We start from the raw sequence: 22629 nt of genomic DNA, 5'->3' as shown, positions 1-22629 counted from the left end.
ATTAGATATTGGTTGGCAAGTTTATCAAAAATTACATTTCGTTACTATTACCAACAAATTTATATTTGACTGGTAAATTTAGCAATACAATTTTATCGTTGGTAAATTTTGGTTAGCAATTTATCTGTAATATGTTAATAAATTATATAAACAATTTTTTGTTATATTTACCAACCGATATATACTTCGTTGGTAATATTACCAACAAAAGGTGCGCGTTAGTAATATATCTGTTGGTAATCCATTGATCAAAGGTTGCTAAATTTAGTGCCATTTTTCCCGCTGTATTTACCAACTAAAATACTTATTTACTAAAATTTATATTGGTAATATGTTAGAATTTCGTTGTTAAGTTTTTAAATTATTCGGATAGAAATGTGTTGGTAATTTGTTCGTTGAATACTAACCAACTAAAGTTGTTAGTAAAATCTGTTAGCAATTTGAAGTTCTTTTGTACTGAAAAAAAAACTTGATTCATCAAAAAATGCTACCTTCGTCCCCTCATTTGCCAAAATGTCTGCTGCTTTATTTTGTGTTAGGTAGTGGAGCCTGATTAATTTTAGGTTTTCCTATTTATTCTCTATTTTAGGCTTTCCTATTTATTCTTTATTTTAGGCTTTCCTATTCAGTCTCTATTTATTCTCTGTAACCAAAAATACTCTAATTTATTAATATAAATATACCTCACCGCCGTGGAAGTTTACTTACGGGGTGTTACCACGAAATATTGGGTTTTCTCTTTCTCTCTCTAGATCTCTCATCTCTTTCTCTTGAAAGTTCTTGTGTTCTTCATTCATCTAGTGTGTGTGCGTGAATTCGATCCTAACAACTGGTATCAGAGCTAAGAAGATTTAACACGATCACAGAAGATGGATAGTTCGAAGCTTGGAATCGAGAAGTTTGATGGATCCGATTTCAGTTTCTGGAAGATGCAGATCGAAGATTATCTGTACCAGAAAGATCTTCACAAACTGTTGACGAGGTGAAGCCGGAATCCATGACGGAGGAGAAGTAGAAACTCAAGGATCACCAGGCTCTAGGGTTGATCCGGTTGACTTTGTCAAGAAACGTGGCGTTCAACATCGTGAAGGAGAAGCCTACGTCCGGTCTATTGAAGGCACTCTCAAACATGTATGAAAAACCATCGGCTATAAATAAGGTATATTTGATGCGTAGATTGTTCAATTTACTGATGTCTGAGAATGGATCAGTTTCTGATCATATAAACGAGTTCAATATGATTGTGAGTCAACTCAATTTTGTGGATATTAATTTCGAAGATGAAATTAAGGCGTTGATTTTGATTTCATCTCTACCCGAGTCTTGGGATACTGTTGTTGCTGCGATTAGCAGTTCCCGTGGATCTGAGAAACTTAAGTTTGATGAAATCCGTGATGTTGTTCTTAGCGAAAGTATTCGCAAACCAGAAGTGGGAGACTCATCGGGCAGTGCTCTCAGTATTGATCGAAGGGGGAGAAGTAAGACGAAAGGCCAAAATCAATATGGTCGATCAAAATCAAATAATTGAGGAAAATCCCTAAACAGATCAAACGTGACTTAATGGAACTGTGGAGAAAAAGGGCACTTTCGGACGAACTGTATAAAGCTAAAGAAGAAACAAAATCAGAAATTTGGAGATGACAATGATTCTGTAAATTCAGCAGAGGACATTGGGGATGCTCTAATCCTTAGTGTGAACAACCCGATTGAATCATGGATTCTGGATTCCGGTTCATCTTTCCATTCGTATCCAAGCAAGGAGTTGTTCCAAAATTTCAAATCTGGAAATTTTGGAAAAGTATATCTTGCTGACAATAAAGCCTTAGAGATTGAAGGAAAGAGGGATGTTTTCATAAAGACCACCTCGGGAAACGAGTGGATATTGGAGGATGTCAGATATATTCTTGGGATCAAGAAAAATCTTATCTCTGTTGGTCAGTTGGATAGCACGGGATATGCAGCAGAGTTGGGGAAAGGTTCGTGGAAGATCGTGAAAGGTGCTATGATAGTAGCTCGTGGCACCAAATTTGGAACCTTGTACACCACTGCAGGGTGTATAAACATGGCCACTGTTGCTAAAGGTTCTTTCGGTTCATGTTTGTGGCACAACAGACTTGGACACATGAGTACTAAAGGAATGAAGATGCTGGTTGCAAAAGGAGCATTAAAGGGTCTGAAGTCTGTTGATATGGGTCTTTGCGAGAGCTGTGTTATGGGCAAACAGAAAAGAGTAAGCTTCACAAAGACTCCTAGAGAGCCAAAGAAAGTGCGGTTGGAAATGGTCCATACAGATGTTTGGGGACCATCTCCAGTATCATCACTTGGAGGATCCAGCTTCTATGTTACCTTCATTGATGATTTCAGCAGGAAGGTATGGGTTTATTTCTTGAAGCATAAGTCAGATGTGTTTGCAACTTTCAAGAAGTGGAAAACTGAAGTTGAGAATCAGACCGGTTTGAAAGTCAAATGCCTAAGGTCTGACAATGGAGGAGAGTATGACAAATCAGAGTTCAAGGCATTCTGTTCAGTTGAGGGAATCAGAGTTCAAGGCATTCTGTTCAGTTGAGGGAATCAGATTTATGAGAACAATTCCTGGTAAGGCAAGGCAGAATGGAATTACTGAGAGGATGAACATAACATTGAATGAGCGTGCAAGGAGTATGAGGATACACTGTGGGCTTCCCAAAACACTTTGGGCGGATGCTGTAAGCACAACTGCATACTTGATCAACAAGGGACCATCAGTTCCTTTAGGGTTCAATATTCCAGAGAAGGTGTAAACAGGAAAAGAACTCAAGTACTCACACTTGAGGACTTTTGGTTGCATTGCTTATGTTCATTTTGATCCAGAAAAGAGAGACAAGCTTGATGCCAAGATTGTGAAGTATTACTTCATATGCTATGGTTCTGATTTGTTTGGCTACAGGTTTTGGGATGACAAGAACAGAAAGATCCTGAGACATTGTGACATGACATTTGATGAGTCTGTCCTGTACAAGGACAGAGAGCAGAAGGTTCTAGAGATTACAAAGCAAGGGGGAGTTGAGGCTGAGTTGGAGAAGAGTAACCCCAGAGATGTCGAAGCAGATACTCAACCAACTCGTACTGAAGAATCTAAAGTGGAGAAAGTCACACCTGAGCAGGTGTTAAGAAGATCATCCAGATCCATCAGGGCACCAGATAGGTATTCACCTTCATTACACTAACTATTGCTGACTGATGAGGGGGAACCAGAGTCTTTTGATGAGGCCCTACAGGTGGAGGACTCGATCAAGTGGGAGTAAGCCATGGATGATGAGATGAGGTCACTTGAGAAGAACGACACATGGGTGTTGACTGAGCTACCTGCAAGGAAGAGAGCTTTGCTGAACAAGTGGATGTTCAGAATCAAGACTGAACCAGATGGCAAAAGAAGGTTCAAGGCTCGTTTAGTGGTTAAAGGATATTCACAAAGGAAAGGTATTGATTATGCTGAAATATTCTCCCCTGTTGTGAAGTTAACCTCTATTCGAATTCTGTTAAGTGTTGTTGCATCGGAGAATTTGCATCTAGAGCAAATGGATGTAAAAACAACGTTTTTACATGGAGATCTGGACAAAGAGATCTATATGGGGCAACCGGAAGGATTTGTGGTTCTAGGCAAGGAACACATGGTGTGCAAGCTCACCAGGATCTTGTATGGACTAAAGCAAGCACCAATGCAGTGGTACAAGAAGTTTGACTCCTTAATGACCAAGAGTGGATTTTGCAAAGCTGAAAAGGATCCTTGTTGTTACTTCAAGAAATACACTAATTCATATGTCTTTCTACTCTTGTATGTGGATGATATGTTGATTGCAGGATCTAGTATGAGGGAGATTAACAATCTGAAGACAAGGTTGTCCGCAACATTAGAGATGAAAGATTTGGGTCCAACAAAACACATTTTGGGGATGAAGATTTCTCGAGATAGATCTGCTGGCACTTTAAATCTATCTCAGGAGTTGTACATTGAGAAGGTGCTGAGCAGATTCACGGTTAATGATGCTAAACCCAGGACTACTCCATTGGCAAATCACTTTAAATTGTCAAAGGAGCAGTCACCCAAGACTGCCGAGGATCGTGATCACATGGCACTTGTTCCATATGCTTCAGCAGTTGGTAGTTTGATATATGCTATGGTCTACACTAGACCTGATATAGCACATGCAGTGGGAGTTGTTAGCAGGTACATGGCGAACCCTGGGAAAGAGCATTGGGAAGCTGTGAAGTGGCTTCTGAGATATCTGAGAGGTACATCCAGTACTTCACTTTGTTTTGGCAAAGGCAAGGTGACTCTACAGGGTTTTGTGGATGCTGATCTTGGTGGGGATGTTGACTCGAGCAAGAGTACATCCGGGTACATTTACACTATAGGTGGAACAGTAGTGAGTTGGATGTCCAAGCTTCATAAGTGTGTTTCTCTTTCATCTACTGAATTTGAGTATGTGGCAATAGCTGAAGCTGGGAAAGAGATGATATGGCTGGCAGATTATCTTGAGGAATTGGGCAAGAAGCAGAGCGAGAAGATTCTTTACTCAGATATCCAGAGTGCCATACAGTTGGTGAAAAATCCAGTCTATCATTCGAAGACAAAACACATCAGAAGGAGATATCATTTCACTCGCAGGGCAGTGGAGGATGGTGATATGTGCTTGGAGAAGATAGAGGGTGCAAAGAACCCGGCAGACATGTTGACGAAATGTGTTGATGTTGGGAAACTGAGGTTGTGGTAAACCGCGGTTGGTCTTCTGTAGTTGTTGCTACAGATGTTGCGGTGCGGTAAAGATGTTGATGATGAAGAGATTTTTTTTTGAGAATGTAGTTTTTGGATGACTGACTCAGTCTCCAAGTGGGAGAATTGTTAGGTAGTGGAGCCTGATTAATTTTAGGTTTTCCTATTTATTCTCTATTTTAGGCTTTCCTATTTTTTCTCTATTTTAGGCTTTCCTATTTATTCTCTATTTTAGGCTTTCCTATTTATTCTCTATTTATTCTCTGTAACCAAAAATACTTTGATTTATTAATATAAATATACCTCACCGCCGTGGAAGTTTACTTACGGGGAGTTACCATGAAATTTCTCTCTCTAGATCTCTCATCTCTTTCTCTTAAAAGTTCTTGTGTTCTTCATTCATCTAGTGTGTGTGCGTGAATTCGATCCTAACATTTTGTTCCTAAAATACATAGGTCGTCTTGGTGATCAATAACTTTTGCATTAAGTACTTGCACTAGTTAATTATATTATCTTATAATGTGTTAGCTTTATTATTTGAAAGCATGCATACATTGGAGGAACTATAAAAAAACTTGGTTCATCAAAAGATTAGCTTTATTATTTGAAAGCATGCATACATTGGAGAAACTATAAAAAAAACTTGGTTCATCAAAAGATGCTTTCTTTGTCCCCTCATTTGCCAAAATAGGATTTCACGTGGCCATTGAACACACATTGCGAGAAGGAAATAAGCTGACAAATTTTATGGCTAACATTCTGTTCTCTTTTGTAGGTATAAAACTAATAAGTTATAATACTTTTCAAGCATTACCTAGGGAAGCTAAGGCATTATTAATAATTTAAGGATCACTGTACTACAAATGGAAATTTTACACATAACAGATGAATCAATATTGGAATTCTGGTACATTGGTACATATTGACAAAAGATAAGACATTGCAAACACAAGATGAAATTGAACGGAGAAGTCGATAACACAAATAGAGACACATAATAGAATAGCACAAAATTGTTGATTACATGAAGAAGATCATTGTAGCTTTGTCCTAAAGTAGTAGGCAGTGGTATTATCTCCATTGATGGAGCTCAACCTGTCACAACTAAGGGACGAAATATATGGTCTGAATCAGGTAAGAGTCAACAGTGAATATATATAGGATAAATTGCGGGGATGACGTCATTTCTTGACTATAACTTTCAACTAAATGTCGTTGAGTTGGAGAAGTCTTCGATTGGGATGATTTCATGATGTTAGTGAGACTTGTTAACGTCTGATATGAAATACACCCATAGCAAGAGGCGTACCCACGTGTCGTCCAAGGTGTTATACCTAAGGTGAATTTTCTGGATTTTTATGAATATATTTTGAACACCCTCAATCACAAATGAATGAGATAGCCCAGCAACAACTATGCTCAAAATTACGCGCAATGTCCAGGGTTTGAATCCCTAGGTTGACGTCTTATTTTTTACATTTTTAGTTTCAATTTTTTTATAGTTCCATTCAGGATTTTCACCATTTTTATAGTTTATTTTTAATAAAACGTGTTAAAATGTGGTTCTAAATTCAAAAGAACTTTTTCGCTTCTCATTCTTTAACTTTTTCACTTTCCAAACCCCTAAATCACTACTTTAGTTCTTCTTCCCCAATCCCCCAATACTCTAAAGTCAAATATTACAATCACCCCCATGATATTCTATAGTTGATTTATTTCACACTTGAATCTCACATGAAATTTTTTATGGAAAATCAAAATTCATGCTTATTGCTTTAAAGGTAAAACCATTTTCTCTTCCCCTTTTCTTTCAATTTTCAAGAAATTAAATGGTTCTTTATATTATAAGGTTGTAGACTTGTACGTAGTATCTCTGATTATCGAAGTGGAGCTCAAATCAAAGTTAAAATCAAAAGAGTTATTGTTTTTCTTTTCTCCAAGGTAATCTCTTTTTTTCATTGTAGTGTTGAAGTATTTTGTAAAATAATTGATTGGCAATTGCAAGAAATCAGAAATCAATAATCGTTTTGATGAAGTGATAATTGAGTTGCTTTATGGAGTTGCTTGTCTGAACCCGGTAGACTCTTTTTCAAGTTTTGATATCCAAAAAAACAATGAGAATGATTGAATTATATCATGATGAATTTGATGAACTTAGCATGTGTTCACTTAAGAATCAACTAGAAAATTACATTATTGATGTCCGTGATATCAATAAAAGGTTCTCTGATTTACATGGGCTTTGTGAGCTTTCAAAAAAATTGGTTGAGACAAAAAAACATTCATGTTATCCTCTTATATTTCGTTTGGTGAATTTAGTTTTGCTTCTGCCATTTGTCACTGCATCCGTTGAAAGAGTTTTTTTTTGAAAATAAAATTTATTAAGAATGAGTTGTGAAGTCGAATGAATGATGACTTTTTGAGCAGTTGCATGGTTCCTTTTATGGAGAAGGATGTGTTTAATGATGTTTTAACTGATGATATTATATTGTCTTTTCAAGCGATGAAACCTCATCGAATAGTATTGTAAATGTGCTTGAGAAATATTAGTTCTAACCTCCTTTTGGAGTTTATAATTAGCACTTTAGTCCTATAGTGAGACATTATGAAGTGTTAATTGTTTTTGTTCTAGTTATATCCATTTCTTGCTCTACTTAGCATCCTAGTTCTAGATTGACATATTGGTGAAGGGCTAACTTTTTGTTTCACTTTAATCACTTATGTTTGTTTTGAGTTTCTTGTAACGAAACTATCTTTTTGTACCTATAAATTATATTCTACTACTTTCTTGAAATTTTATTTTGTTGGTCTATTTACGTGTTTATACTTTTATTTTTCGAACCATCTGAACGAAAATTTTGGGTCCGCCACTATCCATAGCTTCACGTACCAATTTAGTCATTTAAGGATCATGGTGATGGTTATGGAGGATGAAGCTCGCACTGGCAATGGGAGCTGCAACTAGGGCTGATTTGGAAAAGATGATCTGCCCCTTTCCCTTTTCCTAATTTGTTCCTTTTTTTTAATTTCCTCATTGTAGAATTGGTTTTGTTTTGGATATTTGACCGGGTCTTTTTTGGACCGATAAATAATATTGTAGGCAGATACTTTAATTAATAACGGATGATACTTAAATTATTAAGTTGTTGTTATCAGTTTAAGCATTAAATAAGAGATTAAAAACATAAATTAATTTATTCTCACAAATCAAGCGTACGTTTCTTTTTTCAATCAATCAGTCATAAATCTCTAATTGAATTATAATTTTAAAATTTAAAATTGTTAAATCTTCTTCATGTTCTTTGAAAAAACATTAAAAGTTTGATTCAAACAATTTTGTAATGCAATTTTGTGAAGATACGAAATGAATATTTTGATCTTGTTAAGGCATTTTGGATCATGAAAAATTGATGTTAGATACGAGCGATATAGAAGGATGTGATAGTGGTTGGAGAAAATACTTCGTTCGTAAATCTTGTTTCAACAATTGCAGCTGAATTGGGTATTGATGAATTGATAAAAAAAACATCGAGATTAGACACATTAGGTAATTTTTCTCCACTGTGTATTTAGAATGATATAGGGGTGAAATTGTACATAGGAATGATGAAACATGAGGAATAGGATTCGGTATGTAGTCACTATGCATTGATACGTCGAATAAAAGTGATGAAGAGATACAAAATTTTGACGCAATAACAGGTGAAATTGTGTGTGTTGAAGGTGAAAAAAGGGACACAAACATTTACTTTCTGCCTGAAAGATTCTTGATGCTTGCTTTTTAGAAGTACTTTTGTTGACACCCAATTTTTGACCCACGTCGGTATAAATTAATTATCGAGCTTCGTGAGTTTTCCAAATTATTTAAGTTAATTAGTTTTATAAATCTTGCGAAAATTATAAAAATATATATAAAAAATAAAAATATATATATATATATATATATATAATACATGGATTTTATGCTACTTATCATAACTTTAGATAGTATATATATATATATATATATATATATATATATATATATATATATATATTACATAATTATGTATATAGTTAATATATTTTATGATTATTCAAGAACCCTCTTAGAAATACACCTAAGTATTTTATTAAACTAGTTCAGTCTAAATTATAATTATACTTTAATCACTTTTTACGATTTTAATAATTATTTTACTAAAAAAGGGGAGCTCGTTGATTAATTGATACAAATTCTTTTTTTTTAAGGCTTAGCCTTTTTTTTTAATTTTGTTTATTTAACTAGAATTGGCCCAACCTTCTTTCAAATTCAAGCCCAAACTCATAGGCCCACGCCCGTCCAATTCTCCCTTTACCTAAGTTCGGATTCATCAGGCGGCGTATTATCAAAGAAAGCCACGACCCTCCGTGGGCTGGACATCCAGGACAGAAGAGAATGGGGGCATTAGTGGAGGCCTTCTATTTCTGGCCACGTGTGCGGGAAGAGATCGAGCAGTATGTGCAGACTTGTCTTGTGTGCCAGCAAGACAAGGTAGAGCAAAGGCAACCAGGAGGGCTGTTGGAGCCATTACCCATAGCTGATCGTCCATGGGAGAATATATCTATGGATTTCATCACTTCTTTGCCGAAGTCAAACGGGTTTGGCACAATTATGGTCGTAGTGGATAGATTCTCAAAGTATGCAACTTTTATGCCTGCCACAGCCGGTTGCACTGCTAAGGAAGCTGCACAATTATTCTTCAAAAATGTTGTGAAGTATTGGGGACTGTCGAGGTTCATCATCAGTGATCGGGATCCTCGTTTCACTGGGAACTTTTGGAGTGAACTCTTTGAGATTCTTGGATCGAAACTTCACTTTTCCACCAGTTTCCACCCCCAAACTGACGGCCAGACTGAACGCATCAACGCCTCGTTGGAATGCTATCTTAGGCACTATGTCAGTAGGCATCAGAAAGATTGGGCTAAGTTCCTAGACATGGCGCAATTTTCTTACAATTTGCAGAGGAGTGAATCTACAGGGCGCACACCGTTCGAGTTAGCAACAGGCCAGCAACCCCAAACTCCGCACTCACTGCCAACCTTGTTCGAGGGGAAGAGTTTGGGCGCTTACAATCTTGCCAAGGGTTGGGAAGAACAACTCGACCTTGCCAAATCTTATTTGGGCAAGGCGGCAAGGAGGATGAAGAAGTTCGCCGACCGCAAGCGTTGTCCCACCAACTACAAAGAAGGTGATATGGTTTTGGTAAAGTTTAATTCGAGGCAGTTTATGGCACTTAGAGGCGTACATCACAACTTGGTGCGGAAATATGAGGGTCCGTTCAGAATTGTTGCCAAGGTGGGTAAAATTTCATACAAGTTGGAGTTACCTCCACACTTAAGGATCCACCCGGTCTTTCATGCAAGCGTTCTTAAGCCTTATCATGAGGATAAGGACGATTCCAACCGGAACAAATCACAACGGGCCCCTATCACTGTTACTGCCTCGCATGATCGAGAAATTGACACCATAATAGACTACCAAGCCAAGCGGAAACGAGGACAACAGGCTAGTGCTATGTTTCTCGTGCATTGGAAGGGACAAACTCCTGAAGAAGTCACTTGGGAGAAGTACGAAGACTTGTGACAGTTCAAAGACAAAATTCATGAGTTCTTGCAGCAATGCGTCGCGGTCGTCGCATCATTAGGTGGGGGAGATTGTGATGTCCCGCCATCCATCCAGGCAGAACGCCACCCAACTAGGCAGCCAGAAGCAGGCGCAAGGGAGTAGACCGCCCAAGCCGGCCAGCAGGCAAAGGGGCAGGTAGCAGTTGGAGAGGATGCCGTTACAGCAGTTACAACCGTTACAGCTGTTACAGCAGGTGGTGGGGCGGCAGTTACAAGCCTTGAAGAGGCTTGTTCAAGGCCTATAGGCGTTGGGGCAGACTAGGAGCATCTAGGAGTCCTTTTTGGAAGACTTAGAAGCATGTCTTGTAGGCATAGACTTAGGAACTTGTATAGTGTAGCATTTATTTACTCTTAGGCATTAGAGTAGTATAAATAGTAGTTCATTTTACTTGTAAAGCATCCAATAATTTCATAAAGTAATAGAAGTTCCTTCTTCCAAAATTCTGTCTTACTTCTTATTTTCTTAGCGATCCGAGTGAGAGGCTAACTTGAGTTTGCAAGAACGTGAAAGAATCGTGAGAAAACCATCAAGTGCCGCACAGAGTCTTGTCCGAATCAAAAATTCCGTGACAATTGGTATTAGAGCAGGTTCATCGTAAGAGAACGACGAACGAAGGAGACGGAAGCGGCGCTAGCAACACCCCCAATGTTCAGGGAGGAAAGAAGAACAAGAAAGGGAAGAAGAAGCAGAAGAGTAATAAACCCAATCTGCCCAATCTTCCACCAACTTATCCTCCACCAACTGGTCTTCCACCAGGCGGTCTTCCACCAGGCGATCTACCACCAAATGTTCCAAGCGATGGACAAACATCTTTCCAGCATAATATTGTCGATGGAAGTGATGATGACGATAACGAAGATGTCATAGACGTCACTGTTGGACATGAATGGATTGCAAGCATCGAGAGGGCAAGGCTAGCTGTTGGGATTTTAGGCCAGCGCTTGAATGGTTGGACAGTGATGTCAAAGACCTTGAAGAGCATTCCCTTGAGGAAGTTGACGCCATTCGGAAGGAGTTGGAGGTACGCAAGCGGTCTGAATTAGCGATGAAGGAAACCATTACTTCCTTGGAGTTCAGGTTCTTAGACACCCTTGCGGCGATTGAGACGCTGAAAAACAAGGTGGTAACTCTCGAGGAAGAAAGGGAGGTTACTGACTCAACATAACTTGGCCACGAAAGGGAGTCCAGAGTTGAGGTTCCCAAACCACCAATATTCAAAGGTGTCCGCGACGCTTTAGAGGTGGGAAATTTCCTATGGTACTTGGAAAATTATTTCAAGTGTAATCGGGTCAGGAGCGATGCAAGCAAGATCAACACTGTCGTGTTGTTTCTTTCCGATGTAGCCATGTTGTGGTGGAAACGCAAAGATGCCGAGATCAGGAGGGGCACATGCACCATCAACACATGGGAACAATTACTTGAGGAATTCAAGAAAGCTTTCTTCCCCAACAATGTTGTTTATGAAATAAAACGCAAACTCCGGGAGTTGAAGTAGACGGGAAGTATTAGGGCCTATCTGAAAGAGTTCACAATTTTGACCCTTCAAATTCCCCAACTCACGGAAGATGACATGCTGTTCACCTTCATGGACGGGCTGCAGAATTGGGCGAGGACCGAGTTAGAGCGGCGTCAAGTAAAAACCATTGATGAGGCCATCACTCAAGCCGAAACCTTGACAGATTTCAAACATGATCGTTTGGACAAGGCGAAGGGCAAGGAGGCAAGGGGCAGTCAAGCTAACGGTGGGGGAGACTGTGGCTAGGGCAGAGAATAGTCGGCACATCCCAAGCAGCAAGACACGCCCAAGCCGGATGGCAAACGGTTTGAACGCCAGAAATACTCAGAGAAGTGGACGCAGTCCAGCAAAGGAGACGGGTGCTATATATGCGGCGGACCACACGGTTATGCCAGGTGCCCAGAGATGAAGAGCCTTAGTGCCATCGTCCATGAGCGGAAGGAAAAGGAGGCACAAGACAAGGCGAAATCGGCAGACACCACTCAGTTGGTCATGGTTGGAATCTGTGGAGCCATAGCCAAACAGGCCGACAACCCAGGGGATTTCAGTACAAAATATGTGGTCATCTCCATCAATGGGCAACCAGTTCGGGCCATGGTAGATTCCGGGGCTGAAGCCAATACTATGACCAAGACGGCGGCCGAGAAATTGGGACTGAAAATTGTTCCAAGTAACAATCGCCTCAAGACGGTCAATGCCCCACCAACTCCCGTATGTGGAATTGCTCATGGGGTCAGCATCACTTTAGAAAGGTGGAGAGGTAATACAAATTTTACTCTAGCTCCTTTGGACATATCCGATGTTATTCTTGGACAGGAATTTTTTTAGCGTTGCCACACGATGATTGATCCCTACCTTCAATAACTCATGGTGATGGAAGGAGAAGGGTCTTGTATGGTACCTCTTGTTAGGGTGCCAAAGAAAGACGCCTAAAGAAAGGAGCACCCTTCAGCCCAATCCCTAAATGGATTCACAGCCCAATTAACCTCAGCCCACTTCCATTTAACCCCCATAAACCCAACCCATTCTATTCCTTACTCGACCCGGCGCCTACAACCCGACCCAGCCTCTTCCTTCTCCCCCCCCCCCTCACACCATGCGAACCCAGAAAACAGAACACTCACGCCACTTCCACGCGAACGCAGAAAAGGCAAAAACGCCAGAACTCCCCAGAAATCGCGTCGCCTCCACGCGTCTCGTCCCCCCCCCCCTTTCTTCTTCATCCCCATCACGACAAAATTCCCAACAAAAACAAAACGCTCCGAAAACTCCCCCCGTCACGCGACTTCCAGAAAAACAGACCCCAAACACCCGCGTCTCCCTCACGCTTACACGTCTCTCTCCCTTACCCGCGCGTCTTAATGCCCACTCTCCCCTTCCTCTTTCGGAATGGGGTCGAATTTGCAGAAAAAGGGGTTTGACCCAAAGAGGAAAAGATTCAAATTTCGAATTCGTTTTGCCCGCCTTTCCTACGAAACCCTAACTTTCTCCTTCTATTTAAACCCCTTTTCTCCTCCAGAAAAGGGGGTTGAAATTTTTAGAAGTTAAAAACTCGGAGTTGAAAATTTCATAAAGGGAGTTTCTGGTTAGAAATTGGGTTGTGAAAATTTTAAGAAAGAATTTTTTGGTTGTTCCGCTGCTTCCGAGAAAACTAACGGAAAGATTGGGGGGGGGATTCTTTGGTTTCCTTTCTGTTGGTTTTGAAAGAACGAGAGAAGGGATTACAGAAAGTTGGAAAAGATTATCGAAAGATATGTTGAGAGAGCGTACAAGGCAAAGTAGTCACAAGATCTAGAGTACTCATTCAATCAAAGGATAGGGAACTAATTAGCGTGCGCGTTATCGGAGTCGAAAGCTAGTCATTCCTCTGCTCGTTCTCGTCTTAGTCGCTGCCGACGAAGAGGTAAACTTTTGCATCTTCATGTGTTTTCCTCATTCATGTATGTTCACTGATTGATATGGAGAGTCTGGTTATGGCTGCTTGAGGGAATTTTGATTTGTTTTCCTTGTCTAATCATTAAGCGCTGAAAGTTTGATCTTCTTTGTTGACTTGAATTCATGGTTTGGCTGTTAAGCCCTCGAATGGGTCTTTCTTTGCTGCTGGCATTCTGTTTCAAACATTAGACTGGTGTGAAGAGTGCTTACGGTTTTCTATGTTTTCAACTCTAGAAAGTTGATCTTTATCCATTTTATTTCAGTTTTTTTTTAATGTGTATTTGTTCATCTGAATATTCATGTCAAGCTTTATTGTTGTGTCTTGTGTTGTTTTGGTTTGCTCTCTTCTTTGCTCAAAGTTAGAAGAATGCTAGAAAAATAAAAAAGGGGAAAATCTGTCCTTCGTTCTCGTTTCAAAATAGTGGTATATGCTTCGCTTTGAAGGTCCATATATTCATTGATTTCGCAGGACAGAAGAGAGTAATTTTGGAGTATTCATATGGCTGACCTCATTTTTAACATACCGCTGTTTCTTGTGATTTTTACTTATTAATACTCATTTTTCTCATTTAAATCGGATTGGACTACATTGGTGAGACATAGTTATAGAGGGACTTGTTCTATGTTTGATTGGACCTAAATTGAGCAGATTGTTTTTTTTAGGTCGTTGTTTTTTTTTTGCAATATAAGCAAGTGTTCATTCAAATTGGCCCAGAATATGTTGTAATGTTGACAGAAATAGGAGCCTGATTAATTGATTGAAAAGATGTCCATATATTGTTTATATCACGCTCTTTTGTTATGTGTGCAAGAGTTGTTGTTGAGGCTTGATATTAGTGGGTATGATTCACTACTGTTTGCATAATAAACTAATACCTCAGAATTTGTGAACTTGTATGTGGCGATGATTGATATTAATTTCGTCTAAGAAAGGGGAACATCATATTAATTTTATTTATTTTCTTTGGTTTTTGTTTTTGTATGAAATTTATCCGAGTTCTTCGTGAACTCCCATTTCTCCTCGCTTTGCGAAGGGAGCCGTGAAGGCTCGAAACTCTTTCATCCGAGTTATACACAATCAAGCGTAGCGGAGATTGAATGAAGTCAAAGAAGAAGGACTAGAAGACTTTACTTTATTTTTGTTTTGTGCTGTATTTTGTAATGGGCCTAAGCCCTTTTGGTTTTTTTTTATTATTTTATTTTTTTCTTGTAATTATATTTGTATGTTTAGATTAGGACAGGTACAAAAATGGGTCAGAAACCCAAAAAATAGGTGGGTCCAAAACTCGGTCAAGGCGAACAGAACCCGAGTTTGGACCCAAATCTCTCTCTCCCCCTCTCTCTCTCTCTATCTCTCTTTGCTATTTGTTTACGTTTTGTTTTAAATGTCGTTAGCTTAGGATTAGAAGAATCCAAACCCCACCGAACGCCTTTTACTTTATCGAATTTAAAACGTAAAATTGAATCTTAAATTAATAGACGTTTCAAAATTCACAAGTTGCTTAGAGTTAAGGTTTAAAAAGTTAACTTTAACAAAATCTCAAAACGATAAACATTTCAAAACTCGTAAAGCTTGTTTAGATAAAAAAACTTAAGAAAGTTTAACTTCGAAATAGATTCGCAAATTTAAAAATAAAAATAGTCAAATAAGTTAATCGCCGGAAAACCGTATTAAGCGGAGCGTCTTAGGTGCTTTTTTTTAAAACCTTCCTAAGACGCTAATAGGAATCCCGAACCCTTTAAAATATTTTCAAACAATTTTCCTGTTTAAGTTGTTTTGAAAATGAGTTTTCTTAATTTTTCCTTAAAAATTAAGTGGCGACTCCTAAAAGTCGAAAATACCTTTAAAATAAAACAAACTCTTTCGAAATTATTTTTTCGATAAAACACTTTTTTGCTTCATGTCTAATAATTCCAAATTAGATACTTTACGAAGTACTTTTAAGTTACTATTTTATGATGCGATAAATGAAAAATGTTATGTTTTCAATTCTGGTTATATTTTTTGGTTCTTAATTTTTGATAAACTTAGTTTGATATATATTGTTGTGTGTTTGATACTTAATTACTTGTAAATTTTACATTGGATAGAATAATAGTATTCATTAGTTGTGATGTTGCAAAAGTGAAATGAGACGACACATAAAAATGTATCATTTGAAACTACGATATATCATATACATAATATCTTTTTTCTAAATTTTGTATCTACTAATAATAAAGTATCGGATATTCAGCAATTGAAAAAATTATGTTGAAACATAATATAGATAATAAGCTTTAATATGATGCATAAAATGTAAAATTGTACTTGATACATAATTCTAACTATTATAAATTGGTCAAATTGATACTTAATAGATACAATAAGCTTTAATATGATACATAAAAATGTAAAATTGTACTTGATACACAGTTCTAACTATAAATTATAAATCAGTCGAATTGATATTTAATAGAAATAATAAGTCAATTTATGAACATTATGTTGTTTACCTTGAAACGTAAATAACTAATTTTGAAAGATTCAATGATTCCATTGCCAGATGAGAAATTGTCTTGTCATCTCGATACAAAAGAATGTTTGGACGGTCACGAAAAAAAAAAGAATTCAAGTGATAAGCTAACTACGAACAAAAATTGTTGTGAACATTATAAACATGAAAGTCACAACACGCGATCTGTACTTTCTTAGTCAAAGAAAAGTGATACATTTTTTTTTAGAAAAATACATTCAACTTCCAATATATTGAAGTGTTACTATTAAATATTATAAATAAAAATTTGTTCAACTTTGTGTATATTTTTTTGCTGGAAAATAATTTAATCACATTGTTAAACTATTAAATTTTATAAATTTGGTAAAATATTTATATAATATATATACTTTTATTTTAGTAATAATTAAAGTCGTCAATATGGGCTAGACCCGTTGGGCCGGCCTGGCCTAACTTGGAATTTAATAGGGGGTTGGGCTAAGATTTTTGGAGCTCATTTAAGAAAAAGGCTTTTTAGCCCGGTCTGAATAAGTCTGTTCACTCGGAGGGCTTGAGAAATATCGGTAGGGCCAGCCCGTAGGTTAATAAAAATTAATTAAAAAATATAATATAATATTAAAATTTAAAAATAAAGAGAGTCCAAAATCAAAACAATTATGTTAATATTTCTATTTAGATATTTATACTTTTAGTTAAAAAAATTAATAAATATCAAGGAAAATGCACAAGTACCCACTAGACTATTACCAAAATCCCAGAGACACACCTTAACTAAACTAAGATCCTATTACCCCCTGATTTTTATTTTTATTTTGTAATTTTATACACTTTTTGTCTTATGTGGCTCTCTATGTGACTCCACGCAATTGAGGCGCGTCGGGGATATTTGGATGCCACGTAAGCCAAAGAGATACACAAAATTACAAACAAAAAAAAGTTTAGGGAGTTAATACGATCTTAGTAAGGTGTGTCTTTGGAATTTCGGTCATAGTCTAGGGGGTACTTGTGCATTTTTCCTAAATATTATAAATATAATTTTATTTGTGAATTTGATTAACAAGTAGTGACATTAAGGTCTCATTTGTTTCTATTAAGATTAAGACGTCTGAATTTGAATACACATTTAAATATTAAGATGTGCATTAAGATCTAGATGTGTAAATCTGAATAAACATCTGAATATTAAAATATTGTCTCTGAATCTGAATACTAAATTATTGGGATAGTTTGTTTTCAATATAAGAATGCACATATGAAATTAAACATTATATGAATAAAATACTATCAACCCTTGTTAGTAAGATAGTTTTTCATATAAAATAATATTTTGAACTTTTTTACCGTAAAAAGGTAATATGATTTATCTTTTAAGAACTCAACATCAAGTTACATCATTAATGTGATTATTTTTTGCACCTCAAATACTTTGAGAATCTAATATAATGCAATTTAAAATAGTTTATATAGAGTAGTAAATATATAATTTAGGAAAATATTTTATTTTATTTTATTTTAGAAATTTATTATTGTTATCGATCAAATAACTAATACTTTCTGAATTTTTGAAATCGTGCTAAATATTATATCATGGGAGTGCTTATCAATGCAAGTATATTGATGATTTATGAAAGTAAAATATGTATATTAAGTTAATATGAATAAAGAAAATTATTATGGCAAGCATGTAATTAAATAAGAAAACAACTCTTTTATGAGTTGTTGTGATTTAGTTGAATTAAGATATGAGTCTTATTTTTTAATATGAATAGTGTTATGTGTGTATTACAGATCTGATTCATTCCGATATACCTAGGCCCATTAAGAGGCTTATAAGAAAATAAAATGAACGAACTTAATAAACTGAATTTGAATAATTAAAATTCAGTTCTTAAAAACAAACACACTTAATGAAGCAAATCTGAATGATTAATATTCAAACATCATTAAGTGCAAACAAATGAGGCCTAACATAATATAACATTGTTTGTCGATATTTATGATAATATTTTTAAATCATAATTTATAATTTAATTTAATAATTATAAAGAAAAATATAATTTTTTTAAAAATGAGCTGGCTCGACAAGCCTGTAGCCCACGTAATTTAGGACTGGGCAGACCATTTTCTAGCCAACACAAAAAATGGGTTAGCCCGGCCTGACCCATAAAATGTCAAAGCCTGTATGGGCTAGCCCACCATTCGGGCTAGCCCAGATTGACTCCTCCAATGGGTTCCGAGCTCTAACCACCACGGTTCTGGTCCATTCGTTATTTTTTTTCAAGAAATCACTAAACCCAACAAGTTCATCCATTGTGTCAACCACAATTTTGTTCTTCCGTGCCGCTATTTCTTTGCAGTTGGCCGTTATTTTACCTTCAATGACTTCTACATTCTTTTCATATCCATCAATAATTTCTGATTGTCTTTTATAGTCTTGCAAATGCTTGTATTGGAAAGCTTCTTTCTGCAAATTATTAAAATAAAGACAAAAATAAAACTTAATAGATGTTAGTTACGTAGTAATTGATAAAAAAAAACAACAATTACATATACCGGATCGTTCGTAAACATTATATTGGAGACTTTCTTTTGTTGTTGCTTCCTCCAAACACTGTTAAGTTACAAAAAAAAGAAGGAAAGGAATTAATAATAAAAAAAGAAATAGAGAGCTTTGAAGGCAATTGTTATTCGTTACATGAAAATGAAAGCTTTATATAGAGGTTGTTGATGCCATTAAAAGAAACAAAATTAGCTATACAAACGCCAATAAACATGCAAAGGTCGTGTATTGAATTTTTTTTAGAAATTATATCAAGCAAGTACTTCATAAATAAAATCATGACATTTCTTTAATTATTCTTGTTAATAATGAGATATTTCAAAAAAAAAACAAATGTAGTGATATATTCATAATAACAATAATAATTATTAGTAAGATGTATAGTTTGTCAAATTAATGTTAAGATGTTATTGTATGTTAGCTTTCTTAATCTTTTTTTTTTCATGTTAATTTGTGTATGTTATGCTGGAATAATATGCATGTGTTTTAACCATAAATTAGAATTTAATATTTTGTTTTGTGATACTTAAGTGATGCAAGATATACATATTTTAATTAATTTGAATTTGTTAATTAGTTTAACTCTTGAATTCAAGTTTGAGGTTGACAAATTATACAATTGATTTGTATATAACTATTTTCTTTTATGTATATATAACGAATTATACAATTGGTCATGAACACAATTGAACAAAAAGGAACAGAGACAGCTGAAAGAACGAAGAAATAAAGATATGACGACCGTTGAGCCCGTTCAGCGTGTCGCCAAAAGGTCCTATCCTTGTCTTTTGTTCCACTATGTTGAGTCGTGAAGGAAAAGATCAAACCGGCGGTGTAAAGGAGCAGTCGGCGTGTCGCCGAGCAGTTTTGCAAAGAAGTACTACGTCGCATGATGATCCAAAACAAGATTATGATGAAGGCAAACGTAAGATAGGGATGAACTATACCGAAGGTCGGATCACCGAGTTGATTGGTGATCCCGACTAAATTCGCCGAGTGATCCTTCACAACAAATTTTTTGGAAACTATAAATACTCGTTGAAAGTTTTAGCTTAATATCAAATTTTTATCTTTGAACAATATTTTTTCCAACTTTACTTCTATTTTTAAGTTCTATGTTTGGAGAGGATTTTGAAGAACTTGAAGAATCCAAAGGGTTTCAACTCTAAGATTTTGGACTTGGGTCTTGAACATTCTTCACTCTTGACTTGTTTCGAGACTTAAATCTTCATATAACCATTTGAAATACAAACTCATATTGCTATAAATTTCTATCTCTTTTATATGTCTAACTAAAACCCCAGTTCTTGGGGTGTGATTTTGTGAATATGAGTTAAATTATTTGTTGGGTCTTGCTTGTTGATAGTTTAATCGTTGTTTGAATGTGATTTAATTTAGTATTTGTGTTGGAACTTAAAGAAATTCTAGTTGCAAATATGATTTCACCTTAGTATTTTCGTCTTGCTCGAAAGAGAGGTCGTAAAATTAAGACTATTAAATTGATGACCAGTGGAATTGGGTCAACATGAGGTTCAAATCGAGAGAGTGAACCCTAGTCTTTCTCCACACACTCAGCTCGAGAGAGTGAGTAGGCTACGACGAAGGTTGTTTTTCATGCGACAAGTGGTGTTCGAGAGAAATCCAATTGATTCGGGGTAAGTTGATCGAGAGAAAGTTTACCCCCATTAAAGTCTAGCCTTGTCACAATTATTCAACGAATTCACTGTTAGAAGCATGAACCTTATAGTCTAGTTTATCCCCTATTCATATCAGATCCCAAGAATCCCATTCTATTTTCATTGTTTTTGCTTACTTGTTACAAACCCCCATCGTTACTTGACACTCTTGTGTAACCTCTTTGATTTATCATATTTTTATTCGATAATATTTTTAGCTATGACTAATTAGAACTTAATTTTATTTTTCTATTAATTCTAAAAACAACTTCCTTAGGACTCGATCCCAATCCGTGGTTGGGTTACTTTATTATTGTAAGATCATAGACACATGAATTGGAAGTTGTGTTTTGATTGCGCAAACATCACCTATAGCCTCTCGAAGAAAAATAGAAACGTCCCCTACCGTTTCGGAAGACTCTACTAGACTTGTTTTGATACATTGAGATCAATAAATGATTCACACCATCGTGATTGACACCCACACTAACTCTCTGGTGGGAGAACCATTTATACTAATTACGGAGACGGAGTAGGATTTCATGTCAGTGGGTTCTAGAATTTTTTTTCATAAACCCACCCACCTATACCATACATTTTTTTTTGTATAAACCCACCTTTACTAATATTTTATTTTTTTAATTCTTTTTATATCTAAACACCCATTATATATATATATATATATATATATATATATATATATATATATATATATATATATATATATATATATATATATATATATATATATATATATATATATATATATATATATATATATATATATATATATATAATGCAATTTTTTTTTGTATAAACCCATCTTTTCTATACATTTCTTTTTTTGTGTAAACCCACATATACTAATATTCTATTTTTTAATTTTTTTTTTATATAAACACACATTCTATTTTTAAATATATAAAACACATTTATAAATGATCCAAACCATTTTTATAATTTTTAAAGATATAAACATGCATTCTGTTTTTTTAATATATATAAAACACATTTAAAAATTTTGCTGAGTGCTCAGTGATCGCTGGGCCAAGCGCCTCAATGTTACTATGCCTTTCCAGGATCTGGTAAAAGTGACCTACTGTAAATTTTAATGTAAATCTTCTTTAACCATCAGCTATATTTAATTATTAAATGGGAAAATACCCAAGTACCCCTCAACCTATGCCCGAAATCCCAGAGACACTTCTACTATATTAAGGTCCTATTACCCCCTGAACTTATTTTATAAGTAATTTTCTACCCCTTTTTGCCTACGTGGCACTAGTTTGAAAAAAAAAAGTCAACCATCGTTGGGCCCACAAGATAGTGTCACGTAGATCGAAAAGGGGTAAAAAATTATTAATAAAATAAGTTCATGGGGGTAATAGGACCTTACTATAGTATAAGTGTGTCTTTGGAATTTCTGGCATAGGTTGAAGGGGTACTTGGGCATTATCCCTTATTAAATTTACCCATCACTTATGTAATTATCGTTACGAATAATTCAAAATACCCCTTTAGAATCTATGAGAAAATATTTTATTAAATAAAAATTTTTAGTACTCAAAACGATCAGAGGAGTCGTTACATTTACTTTTATGAAGATTCACCAACAAATTATTATTTCTCTTCTTCATCATATTTGTTTGTGAATTAACCAACATGAAACAAAAAAGTACACGAAGGTAAGACATATTTCATTCTCAGATCTTTCTTTTTATTTCTATGTACTTAGACATGCTTTTTAATATTTTTTGTGTTAGTATTATTATTCATCAAGCAAGTATGATTTCGAAAAGAGTCCTTGTAATTCTTAACGATGTGTTGTAAGTATGCAATTATTCTTTCTAATAGTCAGTTTTTTTAAATATAATATAGTTTGGTGATAATATTTGTTAGATTTCAAGAAATGATTATTACGTAGTATTGTTAGTACTATTGAAAAAATAATATACAAATATAGTACAAAGAATTTAATTTCATTGTTTCTTTTGATATAGTTATTTTAATTAGTGTATAATATTTTATTTGGGATAATGTCCAA

This window comes from Solanum lycopersicum, chromosome 12 (genome assembly GCF_036512215.1).
Source record: "Solanum lycopersicum chromosome 12, SLM_r2.1".
Lineage (NCBI taxonomy): Eukaryota > Viridiplantae > Streptophyta > Magnoliopsida > Solanales > Solanaceae > Solanum > Solanum lycopersicum.
The sequence above is the reverse complement of the archived record's forward strand: the minus strand, read 5'-3'. Positions refer to the sequence as shown.